The following is a 9495-nucleotide window of genomic DNA, read 5'->3' as shown; positions in this document are numbered from 1 at the left end:
CTTCTCCTTCAAGAGAGTTGGGTCCTATAACATCAAAGAACCCAAAATCTCAACATTTTTGCTCATGAAACTCGAAATCAAGGGCTGGAATTTCGAACAGTAAAATGTGGTTTACCTCAAGATTAATTGTATGGGTTTTGTAGAGCTCTCCGCGGTGAACGCGTGGCCGCAAACAGTGCGGCAATCGGAGCTTTAGATCAAAAGTTATGGTGGTTTGAAGATCAAGTGAGAGAAAGAACTTGAGAGAGTGTTCTTCCCCCCTCCATACCAATTTCAGCGTGTTTGAGTGCTAAGTGAGGAGAGAGAGTGCTGAAAACTAGGGTTTTGGTTTAGTTTAGTTGGGCCAAGGGCCCACTTTGGGTCCGGTTGGCCCGTTCTGTCCAATCTTGGTCCGATTTCTATAAAATTGGTACCGAAATTCTCGTCTCAATCTCCTCTATCACATTAAGCCATAAAAATAACATTTTTGGCTTTCTAGAATAAATTCTCATTTATGGGTTAATTAGCCGTTAATTAACCGGGTCTTACACATATGGGCTTCGCTAACAGAATGATTTTTCATTTTAAATTGGACCTTGTTTTATTCATTTGCCCAAAAAGGTAGCGTTTGTTTGTGAGACAGAGACTGAGAGACAGTGACTGAGAGACAGGAACTAAAAAAAGTCTCAATATTGTGTTTGTCGTAGAAGTATACAAGACTGAATTATGTCTTAGTATCCTGTTTGGTTTGAATTAAAACTAGAGACTGATATTGTTAAATTTACAAAAATACCCTTAACTTCTGTATGAAACCCTAATCCCAAACCCAAATTCAAATTTTCAGAAATGTCGCCCTAACCCACTCCAGACCCCTTCTCGTCTCCTCTCCCCAGATCCTCCGGTCTTTCCCGTCGCCGGCAGAAACACCGAGGAATACCGAGCGACGACAGCGCGTTGGTCTCTAGCGGTTCACAATCGCGTCTTGAAGCCTTCGACGGTCCTGTCGTTGCTGCGGTTTGCGTGCTTCTGGGTTTGCGCTACCACCATCGCCACCGTCTCGAAGTTGTGTCTCTTGTCTCGGGTGTTTGTCTCTCAACGGACTTGGTAAGTTCGTGAAGTTCAATGTTTATATTTGGTTTGGCATCTATTGAAAACTTAATCTGATTTGGTATATTGAGTCTTGATTCTGAATATGCATTGTACTATTTTCAACTTAAACTTCTACTGGGTTGGTTGAATATCAAGTCCTCAAATCTTGGAGTATTTATATGCATCTAATATTCTGGCATACATAGAAGCCTAGGAGTCCATATATCGAAGGTATGATTCTTATGTGCTTATTAAAAAAAAAATACTAACATTTTTTCAAAAACCAATTTTCAAAAATCACTAACTCCTTTTCAAAATTAATTTTCGAAAATTCCCTCCTTCTCTCCCATCCTATTCTATTTATTCATTCATATCATAACATCTCATCTCACATCTCTTCCATTCGTACAGTTGCATTTCTTCCTTTACATCACATTCTTTGTCTCCCCCTTCTCTTCCAATCACAAAGGGATCCCTATACTGTGGTATAAAGGATCTCTATTATTATTATCATTTTTCTGTCCATTCTTCCTTGTCATATGAGCAGGAGCAAGGATAAGAACATTCTTGTGGAAGCAGATCCAGAACCTAAAAGGACTCTGAAAAGAAAATTAAGAGAAGCTAAAATACAACAATCCAGAGATAACCTTTCAGAAATTTTCGAACAGGCAGAGGAGATGGCAGCCGAAAATGATAATAATGCAAGGAGGATGCTTGGTGACTTTACTGCACCTAATTCCAATTTACATGGAAGAGGATCACTAAAATCCCTCCTAGTACTCTCCCAAGCAATACAGAAGAGAATCCAAAAGGAGAGTGCAAGGCCATTGACATAAGCGCCATGGCCGAGCCTGTGAGGAGAGGAGAGGACGTGAATCCCAAGGAGGAAGACCTCCTGGGACGTCCAGTGGTCAATAAGGAGCTTCCCTCTGAGGAACCAAAGGACTCTGAGGCTCATCTAGAGACCATACAGATCCCATTGAACCTCCTTATGCCCTTCATGAGCTCTGATGAGTATTCCTCTTCTGAAGAGAATGAGGATGTTACTGAAGAGCAAACTGCCAAGTTTCTTGGTGCAATCATGAAGCTGAATGCCAAATTGTTTGGCATTGATGCTTGGGAAGTTGAACCTCCCTTGTTCATTAATGAACTAAGTGATCTGGATCAACTGACATTGCCTCAGAAGAGACAGGATCCTGGAAAGTTCATAATCCCTTGTACCATAGGCACCATGATCTTTAAAGCTCTGTGTGACCTTGGTTCAGGAATAAACCTCATGCCCCTCTCTGTAATAGAGAAACTGGGAATCTATGGGGTGCAGGCTGCTAAAATCTCATTAGAGATGGCAGACAGCTCTAGAAAACAGGCTTATGGACAAGTAGAGGACGTGTTAGTAAAGGTTGAAGGCCTTTACACCCCTGCTGATTTCACAGTCCTGGATACTGGAAAGGAAGAGGATGAATCCATCATCCTAGGAAGACCTTTCCTGGCCACAGCAAGAGCTGTGATTGATGTTGACAGAGGTGAAATATTCCTTCAATGGAATGAGAACTCCCTTGTATTCAAAACTCAAGGATCTCCCTCTGCAACCATGGAGAGGAAGCAGAAAAAGCTTCTCTCCAAGCAGAGTCAACCAGAGCCCCCACAGTCAAACTCTAAGTTTGGTGTTGGGAGGCCACAACCAAACTCTAAGTTTGGTGTTGAACTCCCATATCCAAACTCTAAGTTTGGTGTTGGAGAGTCTCAACAAAGCTCTGCACATCTGTGAGGCTCCATGAGAGCCTACTGTCAAGCTATTGACATTAAAGAAGCGCTTGTTGGAAGGCAACCCAACGTTTATCTAATTCTTAGTTTTATTATAATGGTTCAAGAGTTCTATGCCAATGCATGGATCACCAAGAACCATGATCAAAGTAAGAACCCAGATCCAAAGAACTATGTTACAATGGTTCAGGGGAAATACTTGGATTTTAGTCCGAAAAATGTGAGGTTGGCGTTCAACTTGCCATACATGGAAGAAAACGCACGCCCCTACACAAGGAGAGTCAACTTTGATCAAAGGTTGGACCAAGTCCTTATGGACATATGTGTAGAAGGAGCTCAATGGAAGATTGACTCCAAAGGCAAGCCGGTTCAACTAAGAAGATTGGACCTCAAGCCTATAGCTAGAGGATGGTTGGAGTTTATTCAATGCTCAATCATTCCCACTAGCAACCGGTCTGAAGTTACTATAGACCGGGCCATCATGATCCATAGCATCATAATTGGAGAAGAGGTGGAAGTTCATGAGATTATACCTCAAGAACTCTACAAGGTGGCTGACAAGTCCTCCACTATGGCAAGGTTAGCCTTTCCTCACCTCATTTGCCACCTATGCAATTCAGCTGGGATTGACATAGAGGGAGATATCCTCATCAAAGAGGACAAGCCCATCACTAAGAAGAAGATGGAGCAAGCAAGAGAGCCCAGTCATGGAGCTCAAGAGGCGCAAGAAGCTCATTTCCATGAGATTCCAGAAATGCCTCAAATGCACTTTCCTCCACAAAACTATTGGGAGCACATCAACACCTCCCTAGAAGAATTGAGTTCCAATATGGGACAACTAAGGGTGGAACATCAAGAGCACTCCATCATGCTTCATGAAATAAGAGAAGATCAAAAAGCAATGAGGGAGGAGCAACAAAGACAAGGAAGAGACATAGAAGAGCTCAAGGACATCATTGGTTCCTCAAGAAGGAAACGCCACCATCACTAAGGTGGATTCATTCCTTGTTCTTACTTCTTCTGTTTTTCGTCTTCTATGTTATGTGCTTATTTATGTTTGTGTCTTCATTACATGATCATTAGTAGTTAGTAACTGTGTCTTAAAGTTATAGTATCGAAGTTGTGACAATTATGAATTAAGATCAAAGCACCAAGCTTTGGAGCCATTACCAGGGATTGTTTGAGCCTGGACATCACAATTTCGTGCACCAAGTCTCAGCACCCTCGTTATCATCAAGAGGCGGTGGTGGTGAAGGAGAAGGGGCAGTTGCGGTGGCAAAGGGGAAGAGAAGGGCGGTGGAGGAACCAGTGGACAAGGCCAACCTTCAGAAGCAGAGACGCATGATCAAGAATCGTGAGTCTGCTGCTAGGTCTAGGAACGCAAATAGGTACTTACCCCGTTTTTCAATTTTTTTTTAATAAAGTTTCATTTTTTATATATTTTTATTTGATGTTTGGAAAATGGAGATTCTTATGTGGTAAGTGAGGTTCACTATTCTTGAAAATTTCACTATTGGGGAGCTTTACTGAATTAAAGTTGAGATTTTTCTTCTCTTTTATTGATTAAGTTGGTTGACTGTAGGCTGAAAAGAAAGAGGCTGAAGGATGTATGTAATGTATCTCACTTTCTGTTAACTCAATATTGCTTTAGTATAGATAGTAGAGAGATATTTAAATTAGTTTTATTATTAACGCTATGATTGTTGTATAGTAGGGTTTAAATGGTTTGATATGGATATGGCTGATAAGATGATATAATGGCGTAGTCTTATACATGTAGTCAATGCAATCTAGCTGGGAAAAGCTCTTTTTTTCTGTGTATGATGTGTTTGATAATAATCACTCCCAAGTTGAATAGTTAGTGCTATATTGGTTTGGTTAGGAACTTAGGATATAGATACTTCAAATATTTATTGATAATATTGATTTTATTTTTAATTTTGGTGGGGTACAGAAGAAGGAGGTGCTTGATGAGAATGAGTGGTGGGACAAGATAGGGAAGATGAAGATGCTTGGGAAAAGAAAGCCATGCTTATAATAAAGGGAAAACTCTAGTTGTAAGCAAAGTTCCTTTGCCTGATTACCGTGCAGATCTTGATGAGCGTCATGGATCAACACAGAAGGAGATAGAGTATATATTCTCTTTTTCAATGTCTGATTTCTGTTTTTATGTGGAAGGATTTAGAAATGTACTTAACTTTGTTAAGTGTTCTGCAAATTAGAATGTCTACAGACATTGAACAAAGAGTAGGAAATCTTTTGAATAACTCACAATTAGTGGGGGAAGCGTCTGCTAGTTTTCCTTTTGTAGCCACTGACTTGGGACAGAAACAATCATTAACTGCTACGAAATCTGTCTCTTCACAACAGAGTGATTCTTCAAAGGATAAACTTAATTTTGCTCTAAAGGAAAGGCAGGAACAACACAGCTTCCACAATTCATTCTGGAAGAGGAAATAGGATCTTTGCGCTGGGGCTGATTGCAAACTAATTTGTACTCAACTTTTTACTCAACCTTGTTGTAATTTATGTTATTTGATACTAGTTTTTTTTTGCCTATTTCATCGAGTTGTTTAACAATATTTGGATCTTATGCAACAATGTTATTTGATTTTTTCCTTAAGAGTTTACAAATTAGCTTATATCAGATATCACCGATCCAAAGACAACCAAAATGTTAAAATTTTTGGTTTTCAAGATCAAGATGCCTATTTAGCCCCTTATAGGTTTAACACTTTAATGGATTATTAATTCCCAGTTCCCTTAGGACAGCTTCTATCTTAGTAATTAGTCAAAAGAAACAACACACTTTGTTTTATCAGTTCACAAATTGTTTTATCAAGTTATGAATAAAAGAGTTCGAGAGGATCAATCTTCACTAAATATTATTCCTGTTCACTTATTTAGTTTTATAATATTTACGAAACATTATGACAATTCATCAAATGACATGATTCCAGTATGAAATTGATATTAGTGACCATTAACAACAATCTGGGCATGCGTCTGTTTTATACAATTGGTGGTTTTGCAATGGTTTAAGAGGTCTGTGTAATACAAAGATTCCTTTATGTGAGGTTTTGGGACCAAAAATTGTTGCACTCTACGAGACACGCCATGCATTTCTTTGCTATGTCATCAAAAAGGAATAATGTATATATGCTACAACATTTGGTAAAAGTAAGAGTTTCCAAAAGTGACCGTTAATGAAACTTTCCAACAAGATCAAGCCATGAAAATAGGAATTTTAGTATTAGAATAGAAATGGAATATTTAAATAAAGATTGAGATTGGCCATAATTATTTTCAATTGATATTTTAAAAAAATATTAATTAACTATGTTGATAACTAGATTTTTTCAATTTTTTTTTCTATTTAAAAGTTAAGACACCCTTTGATCTGATGTGCAGCAAGTGCTATTGAGTAACCACAAGTGATGAACCTTGTGAAAATTTCTGTTCACATGATGAGCACTGCAGAATATATAATGTTCATAGACATGGCATTCTCTTAAAATCACATAGAAATGCTCTTATATTTAAAGGAGCAACATTACATCTTTTTTAATTCCAGAGAGAAAAAAATTACATTTAAATTAGTGTATTATGATAGTTTGTGCCAACAAATTATCCTACAAAAGTTAACTTGATGGATTGTTGAGATGGTTGACCTGAAACTGATTTAGAAGCAGCAGTGACAGATGATAAAGATTAAGATTTTATTTGAAACTGTGCCATCAAGCTATACCTCTAACCAAACTAAGCTTCTAATTGTACCTGCAAAATTTGAGAAAGCAATATCTATTATGACATTCAACAAAGCACAAATTCATGTTTAGATCAACTTACTATAACAAAAATACCCCTGAGAAACTACAAATTGTAGCACATATTAACAGAGAAAACAACTTCATTTCAATTTTCAAGATAAACAAGAAAAATAATCTATTAAATATAAAAAAAAATATCACAGCTTCTTTCCACCATTTTTTTTAATTGCTTTATGTTCTTAATTGAAAAATCCTATGCAATTGACAAATCCAGGAACTCATTGATCTCATTGATCAAACCCTAAATCAACCCAAACACAAATCCATTGAAACTCTTGAAGTGTAGAGATGAAGGGGGGACGGCGCTGAGGACGACGGAAAGATGCGGTGCACGATGAAGGCAGAAAGAACGACGGCACTCTGAAACTGAAAAGGGAATTCTCAAATAAATTGACAGTAGACGTGGGTTCTGTGAAAAGGGAAGAGAAAGAGAGGTTGATGGCAGTGGGTAGGGATTATTGTTGATGGCAGTGGGTTCTATGAAAAGGGAAGAGAAAGGCAATGGATAGGGATTATTGTTGAGGTTGATGGCAGTGGGTAGGGATTGTTGTTGACGACAGTGGTTTCTGTGAAAAGGGAAGAGAACGAGAGCAAAGAGTGTGTTAGTGGGTTTAGTCACTGAATGAAGATAACAAATTTAGGATTATCTAAATGAATTTTAAAAATATTTATGGTAAAAATAAAAATTTAATAATTATTATTAAACACCCATTTGGGGCCTATTTATAAATTATTTATTTTGCTTATCACAAAAGCTCAAAACACTTGAGCTTACTTGAGCTTATTAAAGACAGACCCAAAATTTTATGCTACTTTTTTGTACCAAACATGATATCTCTTTTTTTCTTGCACATATTTTAGTTTAACTATTTGAATATAGTTCTTTTTGTCTTTATTTGGAGTTAAATCTTACTCTTTAAGAATTGAGTTATATTAATTAGCTATATACTCTTTATTTTATTGGCCCTCTGTTATGAAACCATGGGATACTTCACTACTGCAAAAAGATAAATGTCTTATATCAGATGCCGATCTCTCCCATTTACTGAGGACATAAACAAATTTCATCTCTCAGTTACACATTCTTAAAATATTGGTACAGATTTTATTCTTTTTTTGTTCGATATCTTGACTTTCCAGATTCGGGGACTGTCACCTCTATATAAGTGTCATCTAATGCTCCCAAGCAACTCTATAATCCATAAAAAGGTATGATACTCAGATCTATAATCCTTTAGGCTGAAAAACAAATCATACACATAATCGAATAAGCTATACCTTGAACCTTTTTCATGTGGGGTCAAGATAATCCTCTTCAATTGGTGTGGCCTTAGCAAACAAAATACTTTGAATACATATAACAGCCTTTAAAACCTTATTGAAATACTTACTAACTATTTCTTTGGATCTACAAAATCTAACTTGCAGACTACAAATTTTTTTTGTGATGCGCTAAGATAATTAAGAAAGTTGCAATTTGCTCCGACAAGCTTACATGACCATCCTCTATAAGTCCTCTAAAGCCTCACGTCTAATTATACTATTCATTCTTCCGCCTAACGACAATTGCCCACTACTTTTATCCCTAAAGTAAACAAATAACGTAAGAATAAAGAACAATATTAAGTCTTCATGCTTGGATCTCATCTCTTCATAAAAAGACACGCATCGCTTAATAATTTTCGACCGCTCCATTTCTTCCTAGCAAAGTCATTACATTAAAAAACGCATAAACATTCAACTTAATCTAATACTTCTTTATGCAAACTCTTCTTTATCTTCTTAAAACCAAAAAGAAGAATAAGAAACTTGAAATGCACAAAAAGATACACCTAACCAAATGATATATCTGTGTATATTCTTCATGCAGCATAACTAAGAAGAATGATTTAACAACATGAAGATATAATCTAAAGTAATATACTAACTTAGTTAACTAGGACAAATCTGACAAAAGTTTGTTTCAATCAAGGAGCAACATGTGAGGCAGAATTTGATTGATGGACTTGCTATAGAAGTAGGGGATGGTAGATCCACCAGATTTTGGGAGGATACGTGGCTTCAGGTGGGAAAGTTAAAAAACTCCTTTCCGAGACTCTTCTTGATTTCAAACCAAAAAGGATCAGTGATTGGGGACTGTGGGTTCTGGGATGGGATAGAGTGGGTTTGGCACTTTCAATGGAGAAGGGAACTACGTGTATGGGAAACAGAGACCTTAGACCAGCTGCTTCAAGTCTTGCAGTCTGTTAGATTGATAGCAGAAGTGCAAGATAGAGTGGTGTGGAAATTCGATAAGGAAGGCGTTTATTCTACTAACTCATTTGTGCAGGTTATGCAGGAAGAGACTTTGGACGAGGAGCTTCTGAGCTATAAATTTGCAAAGAAAATTTGGAAAGAACTAGTCCCACCTCGAATTTTATTATCGACAAAATGACCTTAAATAATGTAAAAACGCAACAAAAATGCCTAACAGTAAATATATATTTTCAAAAAATATCTTAGAGATTAAATTTTGATGTAATTTTTGTAAGCATTATTAAAAAAATGATATATTATTATTTTTAAAATTTGGTAATTTTTTACTAAGTATATATTTTTTGTGATTTTTTAAAAGTATTATGGGTTGTTAACAAAAAAAATTATAAAAAATTATATACTTAACGAAAAATCACCAAAATTTAAGAATAATAATATCTCATTTTTATAATTATTCTTGAAAAAAATTATATCAAAATTCAATCTCTAATGTATTTTTTGAGAAATACATATTTAATGTTAGATAATCTTGCAAAAAAACTAACATTAAATATGTATTTCTCAAAAAATAATTAGA

Source organism: Arachis ipaensis, chromosome B09, assembly GCF_000816755.2.
Source record: "Arachis ipaensis cultivar K30076 chromosome B09, Araip1.1, whole genome shotgun sequence".
Taxonomy (NCBI): domain Eukaryota; kingdom Viridiplantae; phylum Streptophyta; class Magnoliopsida; order Fabales; family Fabaceae; genus Arachis; species Arachis ipaensis.
The sequence above is the reverse complement of the archived record's forward strand: the minus strand, read 5'-3'. Positions refer to the sequence as shown.